Below are 15,473 nucleotides of genomic sequence, written 5' to 3' on the forward strand. Positions count from 1 at the left end.
TGCAGCCCTCCTCAGAGGAGCTGGATCAGGGTAAGAGAAAACTTTGCTCCCTTCCCTAGAGACTGGGATCGCTGTCCAGGGAGGATCCCTGAGGGAAGGAGCAGAGGAGGGGCCGGATGTCTGGGGGATGGTCCAGGACTCCCACAGATCAGAAACCATCTAACAGGGAAAGCTTTCACATGGGGGGACCCCATCAAGCCAAGGCCCCAGGAAACCAGAGAGCGAGAGCCGATTGGAATCAAAAAGTTAAAAATAGAGACACCATATGACCCAGCTATCCCACTACTGCATATTTATCCAAAGAACTTGAAATCAACAATTCAAGAGACTTATGCACCCCTACGTTCACTGCAGCACTATTCACAACAGCCAAGACATGGAAGGAACCCAAGTGCCCATCAACTGATGAATGGATAAAGAAGATGTCTGTATATATATATATATATATATATATATATATATATATACACATATGCACACACACACACACACACACATATATGTATATACACACACATACAAAGGAATACTACTCAGCCACAAAAAAAAGACAAAATTGTCCCATTTGCAACAACATGGATAGACCTTGAGGGTACTATGTTAAGCGAGATAAGCCAGACAGAGAAAGACAAACACCACAGGATTGCACTCATATGTGTAAGATACACAAACACATGGACAAAGAGAACGGATAAGTGTTTACCAGAAGGGAAGGGGGTTGGGAGGGTGGGCATAAGGGGTAAAGGGGCACATACATATGGTGACTGATAAATAATAACGTACAAGTGAAATTTCACAATGTTGTAAACTATTATGACCTCAATAAAATAATAAAATAAAATAAAACCCAGGTGGATTATAGCAGATAATGGTAATAAACTACTATAAACTTAAAAGAAAATACCTTTCATGCATCCTCCCATAGTAGTAACTCTTTTAGAACCAGATGGGAAAGAGGAAGGGCAAGAGGTAAAATTCTAGAGGGGAGTAGTTTTGGAACCAATACTGGATTGTTGGGGTGGGAGTGCTAAATCAGTGGGGTTTTCAATCAAGTTCCCATTAAGAACTCTTGGGTGGGAGGGCGGATAGTTCTAGAGAGAGGAGACTATCTCCTGAACCACAAGCCTACTTGGAGTATAACAGTAGAGTAGAACTAGTGTCATCATGCAGTCGGGTAGGGACAGGGCCCTGAGCCTCCTTCAGCTCCTGAGTTGTGTGGAAGCATTACAGAAGCTCCTCATGTCATGCAGAAGAAAGAAAACAGCTGAAACTCTGGTTGGCAGGGTTGAGGGGTTTAGAAAATCCCTCAAAACTCCTGTGAAAGGGGCTGAGTGAGCCTATAGTTGAGGGCTGCTATAGGGCTGCTGAAGCAGACTAGGGGATAGGCTATCAAATGAGAGCTGTGGTGAACCTTAGGATTCTGCAGCACCAGAGAGAGACAAGGCCAGGTCCTGGCCAGCCAAAGGAGGCCAGTACAAGAATCCACAAGTTGGGCTGAGCCACCTCCTCCGATGCAACAACTCAGTAAACTCCATAAAATCCAGATGCCATCTTGGACTAGAAGAGAAATAGCCCTGATGGGGAATTAAACTTTGAATTGATGGGTCATTTAGGCAAAATAAAGCTGTTTAAAGCTTTAACTGACAAATCTGAAGTTTCCTCCTACCCTACCCTCTCCTATTCTTTATCTAGTGAGATACAGCCTAGAAACTCAGCTCTCTGCATATTTGTTTTTTTCTCCTTCACTCTTTAGATTACGAGCTCTTTAAGGACAGAGTCTATCTTTCGATTGTGTCTTCCTACTGTCTAGCACAAATGGGGGCCACAAATGGGAGCTGCATATGTACTTTGACATTTTCTAGCAGCCACATTAAAAACTAAAAAGAAACAGGTGAAATTAATTATAATAATATATTTTATTTAACCCAATATAACAAAAATATTATCGTTATGACATGTAATCAATATAAAAATTATTGTTTCCTTTTTTTGTACTAAATCTTTAGAATCTGGAGCGTATGTTGCACTTATGGCACATCTCATTTTGGACTAGCCACGTTTCAAGTGTTCAACAGCCACATCTAGCTAGGGCTTGCCCTATTGGACAGCACAGGTCTGGCACAACCTCTGTCATGGAAAAGGAAAAAAGTAAATGTTTGTTCACGGAATTCATAATACTAAATGCTATCAGTACATCTTCCTGCCTCTTAAAAAACTTTTGTTCCTTTCAATGTAGGGCAGAAAAATAAATTATACTTTACTTTTGACATACAGCATCTACAGAGCTTGACCAATACTACTTAGCATTAGATTAAGAAACAATATAACAAAACATATATTTTAACATGTCTTAAAAATGCACATTTGTTGGGGCTGGCCCCGTGGCTGAGTGGTTAAGTTCGCGTGCTCCGCTGCAGGCGGCCCAGTGTTTCGTTGGTTCGAATCTTGAGCGCGGACATGGCACTGCTCATCAAACCACGCTGAGGCAGCATCCCACATGCCACAACTAGGTGGACCCACAACGAAGAATATACAACTATGTAACGGCAGGGGGCTTTGGGGAGAAAAAGGAAAAAAAAATTTAAAAAATCTTTAAAAAAAAAAAAGCACATTTGTTATGCTTGTGCCAAACTGTAGCTCAAAAAAACCTGCAGTCGTTTCAAAAATAAATACATGTATACTTTGCCCTCAATTGCATGGGCTATAGCAAATATTTGTATAGCCTGGTATAATCTACTATTATATTTCACAGAATCTCAGAGGTTTGTTTTTTAAAATTCAATTGAGATGTTCTATATCTAATTATCAACCCATTTCGTTGTCCACTGCTTGGCTTCCCAATAATCAATAACCATGCTCACTTTGCTGAATTGAAGATTAATTTGATCAAAAACCAGTCTGTGCCTTGTGGGAATTTCCTGTTGTACAAGATGATCACCCTCTCTACCACCTGGCTAATCATTTGCTATTGTATGCTCCTGGAGTTGGAACTATTTGCTATCCCCTTCTAAGGACAAAGCTGTGTCTTCTTGTGTTTGTCCTTACTGACTTTTGATGCATTCTAACATACCAAGAATGTTTAATTTGCCCCTCAAAATTGCTGTTGATTACAATCAGGCAATTTCTCTTTCTCTTTATCACCTAGTTACTTTATGAAGGTATGAAACGACATTGATTCTGGAACAGAATGAATGTCATGGGCAATATCGTGGAGCGATTACCATTACTGAGTGTTCCTGTCCCCCAACTAATACCACTACTTCGCGGTGGTTCCATTGCCAATATATTTTGCCACTTTGCTGCTGAGAATGTCTCTTACTAGGTTAGTATCTAGAGTGGATAATAAATTTCATGTAACAGTAGTTGTGAGATGCACAGAATCATCAGTGAACCCTTCTCACCAGAGTTCCTGGGTTGTAAGGAAACTTAGAAGCAGGGAGATACAAATAACTCTGAACTTCTGGTCCCCCACCAAAGCTAAGTATTATGGTTTCTCTATCTGAGGAGGAGAGGCGGCACAGTCTAATATAAGGCCATAATTGTCCTCCTTTGGATTCTCCCAAATAGTATTTTAGTGATTTCTTCGAGCTTGAATTTCTATTTTCTGGGGTGGTTGGCAATCCTTATCCTGTGGATTCCCTATACTGAGAATTATAGGGCCCCTTTCTTCTTTCAACAGTCTTATATTTGGCACCTACCACATATCAAGGTCAGAAGACACAGTGGGGAACGGCCAGATGGAGCCCTTTCTCTCAGAGCACGTGGACTAGCAAAAATCCTAGACTCAGGATCGACTTCCCTGCTCAGGCAAGGCCCCTTCCCCACCTCACTGGTGTCTAACCCCCAACTACCTAGTTTTAGGTTTAGTTAGGAAGAATTGTCTCAATAACAGTCTCTTAAAAAGTTAAGATAGTTTTGAATAGAGATGACAATATTGGGTATTTACAAATCGGATATTTAGAATATTTGCAAATTTACAAATTCTGGGTCACGTATTCTGCTCCAACTTGTAATGCAGGCGCACTTGGCTGCTCTGGAAACCAGAAAACGTTGAGATTGAATTCAAATCAAGTATTTCAGAAATCTCACAGGTGAAGCCCAGCTCCTGGTTGCTGGGCAACCTGACCGCCTCTCCAGCAGGGACCAACTTGCCTCCCACACTTGACCATCTCTCCCCAGCGGTGGGACGCGGAGGCCTCATTGGCCCCCATCTCCACTCACTGGGTTCCAATTGGTCGGAGAATCTCTCACTCCGTTCCCGTTGGCTCCCGTCGTCTCTCGCCGCTCTGTCATTGGCAGGCCGGCTCTCGGGCCACCCCACGTCACTCTCTCACCCCACTACCTTGGCCCTCCGACTTTATCCCCGCCCCTTCCCCCGCCCTTCCAGCCACGAGGGACAGCCCTCGCGAGTGCCCGCCTCTACTTTGCTTCGGATTGGTAGAAGCCGGGCTGGGGGGCGGGCTCTGCCGGGCTATTCTGCCGGCCGCGATTGGCTGCTGGAGCCACTGTCCCGCCTCCCGCCGACTCCCGGCTGTGCCGGAGTCGGGTGGGTCGGCGGCTATAAAGCTGTTGGCGGAGGTGGGGCTCTGCGTACTGCCTCTTCGCGGCTCGCTCCCCTTTCCTGGTCACCGCACGGTCACGTTTGGGTGAGTGCCCTGCGCGGAGGTGGGGAACTGGGCTGCCGAGGCGTCGCGGGCGGGGTGGAGGCCGGGCGGAGGCGGTCACCTTGACCAGGCCCGGAGAAGCCCCGGCTCCGTCCGGGTCAGGGCGGAGGCATAGACCTGGCTTGGGAGCATGGGGCGCCGAGAGCCGGCGCCGTGCGGGGCCTCCCCTGCCAGGGACCTGGGGCCGACAGCGGCGGGTGTGAGGAGGGCCCGAGGACACTGTGTGGGCAGGCCAGTCACGGAGGGGAGAAGGCGAAAGGGCGTTGAGAGCTAGGGTTCTAATGACATAGTCGTCCAGGAGCTGGAGGTGCTAGGGAGGTGGCTGTTGCCACCGGGAGGGGATTGGAGTGGGGGGTGCATCAGGAAAGGACGAGAAAGGAGCTGGGCTGCCAGGGCGTTCCCGGAGCCTCGGGTTAAGGGTGGACACCGAAGGATGGGGAATATCACGCATACATGGAGACTTGTAGGGTGGCAGGGGGTGTGTCCTCCTGCTGCCGTAGATCAAAAGTTGATGGGAGGAATGGGAGTGGTCAGCATTACTTTTCTTCCGTAACTCAGATGCAAGAAAGCTTCACAACCGTGATTTAACCTGGCTGAGTACTTGGGCTCTGGACTGGTTCGGTCTGCGCTTGCTTCACATATCACAGATTCCTGCCTCCTGCCTTCCTCCCTCCCTGTTTTTATGCCCATTTTAAAAAACAGATTTCCTCAGTGTTCTGAAGTCCTGTACTTCCCTCCTGCTAATAGCTTCGGGGACAGCCTGACCTGATATGAGATGTAATGGGCAAGCACCCATAGGGCCTTCACACTCAGTAGGTTTAGGGTTAAACCAAGGACATTTCAAAACCAAGTATATGGAGTCTTTGAAAACATGTGTCCTGCCTTGACCAGTGGTGGAGAAAAGACTACTCTGACCCACCCTGGAGGAGGAATTTGGACAACAAGTAATGTGAGGTTGTCCCTGCTTGTCATGCTTGCCCTGTGGCCTTGGCCTTAGGGCGGCCCTGGCCCTTTCGCTGCAGCAGCAGCGCTTTCCCTCCTGCTGATGCTCTTGCCAACCTGCTGCAGTAGGATGAGTTCTTGCGGCTGCTGAGTAACTTTTCCTCTGTTTCAGGGATGAAGCATGAAAAACAATGGCAAGATAAGTGACAAAATTAAGACAAATGGAAGTGTTCGTACAGTTAACAGATTTTTTTCTTCTCAGATGGAGTTTGGACTTCTTTTGCACAGATTCTGTTAGAAGGCAGATTGAAAGTCCTCAACATGTATCTGTGCCGAATGGTTCCTTGCAGCTTGAGACATCTAAGCAGTCTGTGTTCTTTCTTTGATCAAAACTTTATTTTTTTAAATTTCAGTTATTTTTGTGTGGATAAGGAGGGAGGGAGAGCATATCTTAGGGGAGAGGAGAAAGACTTCTTTGTGTCTACCCTTTATAGATCGCTCTTGCCTAAGTTTGTAAGTTTGCCCCATATTCACTTCTAGTTTAGCCAGTAAACCCAGTGCCTAGAAAGTCTTTCTGATGGGGAGAATTAGATGGGTATTATGTTTGGGGCCCTACAAGACCACGTCGTCTGTTGGGTTAATTCTGGGCCTTGCTTTTGGTTTGTGTTTATTTTCTTTTTAAATAATCCTGCAGAGTGCTTTTACATCTTGTTTCTCCTAACTGTGGGATTGATTTGAGATTTTTGACTGAGATTTTAGATAGCTTTTCTCACAGGAAATGCAAAACCCTGATGTTGATGTAAGGTGTGTTTCCTGGGTACCCTAGAATTTAAAACCATAATCCAGTGGAACTGAATGTGGGGAGATGCGTTTGGCTTTGTGGATGGAGGAGCTCGATGGGCTGTATATCAGAATCTCTATTTAGTTTCATTTGGAAAGGAATATAGTCTTATAAGTTTATGTTGGATTACTAAAAACCCTAATATCCTAGAAGGGTATGATAATTTTATATTTCTCTAGAAGGTAGTATAGATTTAAAAGGTTGAGAAACATGTTAGCCAGTCTAATGGGAGGGTGCTAGTACTCAGGTCAGTTCTTAATAATGTGTTCATCCTAAAGCTTGGCACTAGGGGCTGCTCACTTTGTTCTCTCTGAGCTGAGTGTAGTTGGAGCTGTAGAGGAGAAGCTAACCTTTCAAAGTTCACAGTCTTCATCATTGCAGGGTGTATGGTTGGGGAGAGGTGCATGTGCGAATGATCGTAAGACCAACAAATGTGCTCTTCTGATTTCATTTGGATTCCATATGTTTTTCAGGTTAGGATCTGAGAACAATTGAAACCTACCCTTTGCTTTGAACAGCGGTAGTAGAAAGCCAGTTTTCTTAAACTTCTAGGCACACTTTGGTGCTGCACCTTGTCTTAAAAGTGATAGCAAAAAGAACTTGACTAATGAGGGCTACTTCAAGTACTTAAATCTGAAAGATTTGTCCTCTAATTGTTCTAACTCCAAATTCAGCCCCTTAAGAAATGGCAGTTGAGTGCCCCTTTACTCCAGGGTCCCAAAGGGATTTCAAAAGAAAATACAGCTCCTCTCTCAACAGGGGTCTAGGAGTCCAGCGTGGACAAGCAGGCTGCCCATAACTAGTTTTCCATAGAGAGTAGACTGTGAAGACATAGGTGCTGTGGGAGTGCAGGGCCCTGATTAGAAAGCTCGAGGAAACATCCTTGGGAGAGGTAGCTTAGAACAAGGCCTTGAAATATGAATAGAATCTCTGATAAGCAGACCAGTAACTCGAGGGGAGGCAGGGATGTTCATATTTTTTCCTTAGAGAACTAGACCAGAGTGTACAGGCATGAGCAAGTCTTTCTTTGTTTTTGTTTTTTTTTTTTAAAGATTGGCACCTGAGCTAACAACTGTTGCCAATCTTTTTTTTTTTCTGCTTTTTCTCCCCAAATTCCCCCAGTACATAGTTGTGTATTTTAGTTGTGGGTCCTTCTAGTTGTGGCATGTGGGATGCCGCCTCACCATGGCCTGATGAGCGGTGCTATGTCTGCGCCCAGGATCCAAACCGGCAAAACCCTGGGCTGCTGAAGCGGAGCATGTGAACTTAACCACTCAGCCACTGGGCCGGCCCCAAGGCTTTCTTTTTTTATTATTATTACTTTATTGAGGTCATATTGGTTTATAACAGTGTGAGATTTCAGGTGTACGTTAGTACTTATCAGTATTCTGTATAGACTGCATCATGCTCACCACCAATAGTCTAATTTTTATCTGTCACCATATATATGTGGTGGGCAAGGCTTTCTTAATCGTAGTTTTGCTTGCTTGCTCCTAAGGAGGAAAGGTTGCCAGCTCATTCTCAATTTCCTGGATTTCTCGCCTGTAACAGTGAAAAAGATCAGCAGGTAACTGCTCATAGTTTATCACAGTACCAAAATGTGTACTGGATGAACTTCAACCACTTGTTTGAATCAAGGCTAAGGAGGAAGCCAGACTTCAGAACACTGAATAAACCCCAGAAGAAAGTATCATTTCAGGAACCTGGTTGGGCCTAGGCAGTCTCATCATTCTTCAGTTTTAATCTTTGCCAAACTCACGAAGTGCCTATGGTCTGGCCCTGGAGTCTCCAGATGTGGTTTGTGGTGACCTGCCCAGCAGCTGGTGCTTCGTTAACTGCTTCCTGACCAGAGTTGCTTCCCCCTATCTCTTGCCTTGAAAAGACCTTCTGTTAGAAATAAGCTGACCTGCTTGAGGCTTTCGCAGTGCTTGAGGCTTTCACAGTGCTGTTTTAGTCAGAATAGCAATGAACCCTTCTAGCTGTTGCTGAGGAGAGGGAAGCCTGGTCCCTTTCTGACGGACTCTTCTACACAGTGGTGTTTGCTGCCTCCATTTCCTTCCCTGGTCTCCAGGCCCCTCTTTCTCCTGAGTTTAAGTAGCGCAGCAGTCCTCTGGGAGTCCTCTTTGTCCTTCTGTTTCTTTCTTTGCTCAGTGCTGCTCTCCCTCATCTTCTGCCTCTTCTTTTTCCTCTTCCCTCTCCCTCTCCCTCTCCCTCTGCTTTTCTCTCTCTCTCCCTTCCTCCTGCCTCCCCCTCTCTCTCCCTCCCCAGCTAACCTCCCACCCCCCAGCTAACCTCCCTCCCCCCAGCTAACCTCCCTCCCTCCCCAGTTAACCTCCCTCCCTCCCCAGCTAACCTCCCTCCCTCCCCAGCTAACCTCCCTCCCTCCCCAGCTAACCTCCCTCCCCCCCAGCTAACCTCCCTCCCCCCCAGCTAACCTCCCACCCCCCCAGCTAACCTCCCTCCCTCCCCAGCTAACCTCCCTCCCTCCCCAGCTAACCTCCCTCCCCCCCAGCTAACCTCCCTCCCTCCCCCCCAGCTAACCTCCCTCCCTCCTCCCTCCCTCCCCCCAGCTAACCTCCCTCCCTCCCCCCCAGCTAACCTCCCTCCCCCCCAGCTAACCTCCCACCCCCCAGCTAACCTCCCTCCCCCCCAGCTAACCTCCCACCCCCCAGCTAACCTCCCTCCCTCCCCAGCTAACCTCCCTCCCTCCCCAGCTAACCTCCCTCCCCAATTTAAAATAATCAGAATTCAAAGAGGGAATACCAGCAGTTCAGGGGAAATTTCCCTTGATCCAAATAGTGTCAAATGCAAATCCATACATGGCTTCAAGAAGAAATATTACTAAATTATTTAAATAGTCTCAACGCAGAAAGGGAATTATTTTTTTCCCCCCCGCCAGTGAGAACTGGTCCCTGGGCTCTGCTTAATTTGCAGATTGCAAAAGCATAATTTGAGATAATAACAATAAATAGGTTATTTTCTCAAAATATATATATAATTCTGTAATCAAAGAGGTTTATTAGAATGTAGTAGTCTTATATTTTCCTATGAAACTCAGGATTTGTTTATTTTTGCGGGGAGGAAGGTAAACTTAATGAAATAATAAAAGGAACTAAGGCAGTAAAGAGCCCTTAAATGATGTAATCATGTAGAGGTAAAGCTTTACTAAATAGCATCTGAATGTAGTCTCTGCTTAATCAGGCAAGGGCAGGTGCTAAATTTGCCAGTAGAGAGCAAGGGAAATTGTGTTTGTGTTAAACATAAGGACTGTCCTCTCAAGTAACAATCCTTCAAAACAGATGAACTGAAGGAAATGCCCGAAGTCATCTTCCCATTTTATTTCCACATAATTTAAATGATGATAAAGCTTAAGGCTCCTTTCTCTTGATATCTCAAATGCTTGTCTTTTTAATACAAGCAGCAAGGGGGAAATCACTTCTATAAGATTAGGGAGGGTGAAGATGGCCATGTTGAAAAACAGGAGAATAAGATTAAATCAATGAAGGTAACTAAGTTTGCTAGAAAGATATGTATTTTGTTTGAAAAAGATTGAGAACTAGGATAATAGTCCGTGTACTGGTGCTTTATATTATAAAGTGTTATTCACATATTTTATCTTTTCAGCAATCTTTCACAGTGAGCCAGAGGGCAGGTATTAGCTCCATTTTACAGATGAGAAAGTTGAGGCTCAAAGAGGCACAAATTGTTGTTAAAGCCATAAGCTGTTACATGCAGAGCAAAATCTTGAATGTGCAAGTCTCTTTACTCCAGAAATTTCTAGTCTAGTAAACTTATTTATATTTCTTTCCCTCAATTCTTGAAACCTCAGATTTAGTAAAGAAGACTACAACTCTCCCAGCATTATACTTGGTTTAAGGCCTGAATCAGTGATATGAATTTGTCAGTTCATTGCCAGGACTGAACTTACTACTGTAAGAGCTAACAAAATAAGGGGGAAAAAGTTTTATAAGCTTTAAGTACCATTTATTTCTAAGCAAAGTCAAATTCTGTTTTACGTAATGTAATTGGACGAGGAAATGTTTATTTTATAAACTCACTTGGAATTGGAGTCATATTATTTGAATTTGTGTGGTGACTTGCGACTTTAAAAGAAGTTCTTATTTGAAATTCCCAGTGGCTGAAGAAGGAAACAGAGTGACAGACCTGGAGACTGCAGTTCTTTATCCCTCACACAGGTATGGCATCCTGTCATGCTGCTACAGGACAGTGGTCCTCTCTGATGGAAGGGGGAAATTTAATTGTTATCCTAGAGCAAAGAACACATTCTTAGAACCCTTTACAGGGCTATACCTTATCTTTAAGTATTAGTTAATGCCAGAATGCTTCAGGAGGCTGTCTGATTTTGTGTTTATTAGGCTAATGTTTAAAATCTAGAAACTGGTTTTAAAAAATTAGTGTTCACTCATAAGAGACAAAAGTCTGGATAATAAAACGTAATCACATAAACTGCTTAATCAGGCACAGTCACAGGTAAGCATACATACCTATAGTGCTTTTTAAATTATAGCTTCAAAAGATACCTATCTGGGCTATGGATAAATGTTTATGTGAGATTGGACAGTAGTGATTACAAATATGTTTGAACCAATAATCTAATTTTTGCAGCCATCCTTTCTTTTTTTTTTTTTTTTTGCTTTTTCTCCCCAAATTCCCCCAGTACATAGTTGTATATTATAGTTGTGGGTCCTTCTAGTTGTGGCACTTGGGATGCCACCTCAACATGGCCTGATGAGCGGTGCCATGTCTGTGCCCAGGATCCGAACCAGTGAAACCCTGGGCCGCTGAAGTGGAGCACGCAAACTTAACCACTTGGCCACAGGGCCAGCCCCAACTGCCAACCTTTCTTGAAAGTATTGCCATGGAGCTCCTCTCTTATGATTCTGTGTTTGATTTTGTTTTGTTTTTTTGGTGAGGAAGAGTGACCCTGAGCTAACATCTGTGGCAATCTTCCTCTATTTTGTATGTGGGTTGCTGCCACAATGTGGCTTTGATGAGTGGTGTAGGTCCACACCTGGGATCTGAACCTGTGAGCCCTGGACCGCCAAAGTGGAGAGCACTGAACTTAACCCCTACGCCACTGGGCCAGCCCTTATGATTCTGCTTTGTGTGTGTGCTTCAGTATTATTTCCCACAGTTGTTACTGATTTCAGATTAGAAGACTAGTAGGATTTCGTTTATTCAACATTCAGCTTCTACCTTATGCCAAGTAGGGGGCTGGGTAGCAGGGATACAAAGGTGAACAAGGCACAATTCCTGCTTTCCAGAAACTCCTTGTCTAGTGCAGAGGCTGACCCTAAACAATGGGAGGAAACTTGGAGTAGTTTTCAGTAGCATCTTGACTAAGGTCAGATGTGCATTTTAGAAAGATTAGCCTAGGACAGGGGAGGGAGTGGAGGTAGAGAGCTCACTTAAGAGGCTGACGTCAGGGTCCTGGGGGCTGATGCCCAAGTCCCTCCCTTACCCAGCCAGAAGAGCCAGGTCAGGTCTGCCCTTGCATCAGCATCCTCAGCTGCCTTTTTTTCCTTTTCCAATTCTGCTTCGTTCACAGATTTTAAAGATTCTCAGAGGATCTGTTGGTCCCTTTTGTGTCCTCTTGGGCAGGAAGCACTCTGAAAGTATTAACAAGGCACCTTGCTTTGCCCACTCTGGAAACAGGACCTGTGGCTCCTTTTGTCCACCAGAGGGGGTGAGCCTTCACTTCAGGACAAAAGACTTGAGTCTTCTGTTGGTGCTTTCTTGTTGGAAGAGAGTTTTAGAAGGTTTACAGAGTTCTGTGGTGAAAATGTACTTTTTCCCTCCTTTTAAAGGAGAAATTTAAAAATAAAATTTACATATTTTATTATAAATACAGAATGCCCATTATCCTACTTAGACTTTTTATTGTGAATATAATGCTCTGAAAACTAATGAAGTACCTTCTTCTCAGCAAAAGATTAAAAAGATAAAAAAGATTAAAAAAAGATTAAAAATACGCAGGTAATTTTTTTTAACTGTCATATTTTTAAACTGTATTCTAATTTTTTTGTGATATTTAGAATAATGAATTAACCAGAATACCCTGTTCTCTATGCGGTTAACACCATAATGTGAACGTCTCGGATCTTTAGCTGGCCTTGCTTTTTTTTCTTTTTCTAATTTATATCTGGCCTACTTCAGAGAGCGTTTGAGAGGACAACATAAGAGCATACATTTAATAAGATAATTAAAAATAGGGTTACAGACCAGAAACCATATCAAGACTTCTTGTTGTTTGAAATGCCATGGAAGCAATTACTTCCCTGTAGTTTTTCCTCTTTCCCTACTTAATTTCATTCTCACTCAACTTCAAGCAAAAGCTAAATATTTCAAGTTAGATGGCTTTTTAGCAAGAATGTAATGAAACACCTTGGCTGTCAAAAACCCTCAGCAAATGAACAGTACTGACTGAGTTAAACAATGTAAAATTTTTTTCCACACCAAGATCAGAGTCATGATTCACTTTCAACTTGATGCATGTGGGTTTAGTTAAGCTACTTTTTTTTTTCCCCAAATGAAGCAAGTCACTTATTAGTCTCTAGGAGGTTTAAGAATAATAGAGTTATACCTTATTTTGTAAGTACCATAATACAAGAACTGCTCAGAGCTAGTCAGATTATGGTAAATATGGATTAATTCTGGAATTGAAGCCTTGCATTATGGCTTTTCATAAACTGGTTTATACTTTCAGAAGATTATATATACTTGTCCATTTTATTTCCAAAAGCATTACAAGCCGTTGGGCCAGGAGGGAAAATGATACCATCCTCAGCATGTTTGGAGCAGTTTGAAGAGTTAAAAGAGTCTAAAGGGTAGCCTCGTGGGAAAGGCTGGGAGGGTGGTTAGTCCTACTGCCTCTCCTTTGGTAGCTTAGAGGGTGGCATATAGGAGGAGTTCCTGCCTATGAGTACATAGACTGGTCTGTTGTTTTTTTTTTAACACTAGTTGTAGAGCTCTTCTGTGGACTATGCAGAGGACTTAATTTTTTTCACTATAAACTTAGAATCTGCCTAGTGACATACTAGATAGTCCGTTTATGTCTTTATTTCAACTTCAGTGCAGCAAAGTAGGCATCAGGTTTAGATGATCCTAAAATGGCCAGCTTTGCGTGGGAGGGGGCACGGGAGAAGAGTGGAGAGGTGCTTCTCCCTTCACTCGGTGCATCTGACAGTGAGCCTGTCAAGTCATAAAACAGGTGAGGCTGGAAATCTGGGAGTCGGCCTAAATACTTGCTTTTCCTAAGGTCTACTCACTCCCGAGTTTTTGCTGTTTCCATATCTTTTGAGGCTGCTCCTTCCTCACCCCTCATGTAGTAATTGCTGTAGTTCATGCCCTGTGTCTTATCTGGACTGCTGTTATCAGCTTCCTAACTCAGATCCGTTCTCCACACAGCACCAGTGACTGTAACATGAAGCAGTGACTCTCGAGCGTTTTTGACTGACTCTTAGTAAGAAATACACTGTATATTCCAACTCAGTAGTTGTATGAATAATTGAAACAAATGCTTCATGAAAAAATTCTCGTATTCATATGAGCCATGCAATCTGATATTTTCTGTTCTTTTTCATTTAAAAAAATGTTGTTTGCCATCCACTAAATTGATTCCAGAGTTGGAAAAACACTCATCTGAACACTGATATGATCACGCTACTCCTGTTCCAAACTCTCCGATGGCTTCTTATTGTCTTCACAGTAGAGTTGAAGCTTCCTACCATTAGCACCAGGTCTTGGAAGTTCTGATGTGCTGACGTCAGGAAGCTTCAACTTTATCATGAGGACAAGAAGCAGCCATCACAGTTCTGACTCACCTGATTCACTCACTGGGCCTCACCTTTCACTTCAATAACTTAATAAAGCTCTTTATGCTTCCTTGTAGCATCCCTTTGTTTATGCTGTCCACCCTGTTGAAAATCTTCTACCACTGTCTGCTTCTGGTGAGCTTTACTGATGACTCCTGCTCCTTCCTAGGACTCGGGTCAGGCACCAGGAACTCAGAAGCCTTTCTTACTCCTTCTCCTGCCACGAGGCTAGGTCAGGAATTTCTCCAGAACACAGTTTGCCTGTCTCTGGTTTCACCTGTTTATTATTGTGTGTTTGTACCTTACTATCCCACAAGACAGTTCATATTTGAGAGGGCAAGGATTATCTCCTATTAAACTCATCCCAGATGTTTGGCTTATAACATGTTGTCAGTGTTTGGATGTATGAAAAAAATATGAATAAGATTTTTATATTTAGAAGGAAGACTCAAATGGTATTCCTTAAGACCTTTAACTTAAGATTTTGTGATTATATTTTGAGGGGCTTATTTAAGGTTTTAATATACTCATAACTTGATGCCCTTTGGAGTAAGGGTAGATTTCCTGATTTAAAGTCAGCCTTTCTGTTTTAGATATTCTCTCCAGATTTCTATAATTAACCCACTGTGGCAATGGTCTCTAATTTCAGTATACCTAATACTATACTAGAGTTTGCAGAGTGGTGGAGGACAAATGACATAAATACAGGACTCAACTTTTCATTTTAGGAGTCAAATTACTGGTGAGTTGGCAAATGCTATAGATTAGTGAACCCGTTTCACCCAGGTAACTCTCATAAGCCAGGTACCTTTAGGTCAACGAAGAGCTGAAATTCTGCTCCCTAAGCAGCACCATCCAATTATGTGATGCCTAGAAAAGAAATTGAGTTGTAGAAGTTTAAATATGGAGAGAAATCTTTCTCTAAAATTGAGGGGCTGTGCCACTCTTCAAAGCCTGACAGCGACATTTTTTGTGACTCCTGTGCTGGCTGGTTTCTGGTTAGACTGCCGATGGAAATACTCAGGTGAGATTAGAAGAGGGGAAGAAGTAGCTGTCTTGGTTTTGTCAGTGGCAGCGGCAGCAATGGGAGTGTGGGCCACACTCCTCCCAGCTCAGCAGCAGAGGTGCTGCGCTGGTGGCTCCAGCAGCCCCAGTGAGAGTGTAGGCTCAGGAGATCTGAAGAACCACCTT

At 43.7% G+C, this 15,473-nt stretch overlaps 1 protein-coding gene across 8 annotated transcripts in view; it reads left to right on the top strand.

Annotated features, from left to right (window-relative positions):
* HMGCS1 (3-hydroxy-3-methylglutaryl-CoA synthase 1) overlaps window positions 1–15,473 on the top strand; it is a 36,092-nt gene that overhangs the window by 9,754 nt on the left and 10,865 nt on the right. For 2 of the 8 annotated variants that reach the window (XM_070587651.1, XM_070587650.1), the window contains exons 1-2: window positions 4,510–4,646; window positions 10,583–10,643. The gene's annotated coding sequence lies outside the window, so the exon portion shown is untranslated. Of the gene's footprint in view, window positions 1–4,385; window positions 4,647–10,582; window positions 10,644–12,016; window positions 12,155–14,359; window positions 14,515–15,473 lie in introns of those variants that run through there. The other 6 variants (XM_070587648.1, XM_070587649.1, XM_070587647.1 and 3 more) reach the window with 6 other exon arrangements.

This window comes from Equus przewalskii, chromosome 20, assembly GCF_037783145.1.
Source record: "Equus przewalskii isolate Varuska chromosome 20, EquPr2, whole genome shotgun sequence".
Taxonomy (NCBI): domain Eukaryota; kingdom Metazoa; phylum Chordata; class Mammalia; order Perissodactyla; family Equidae; genus Equus; species Equus przewalskii.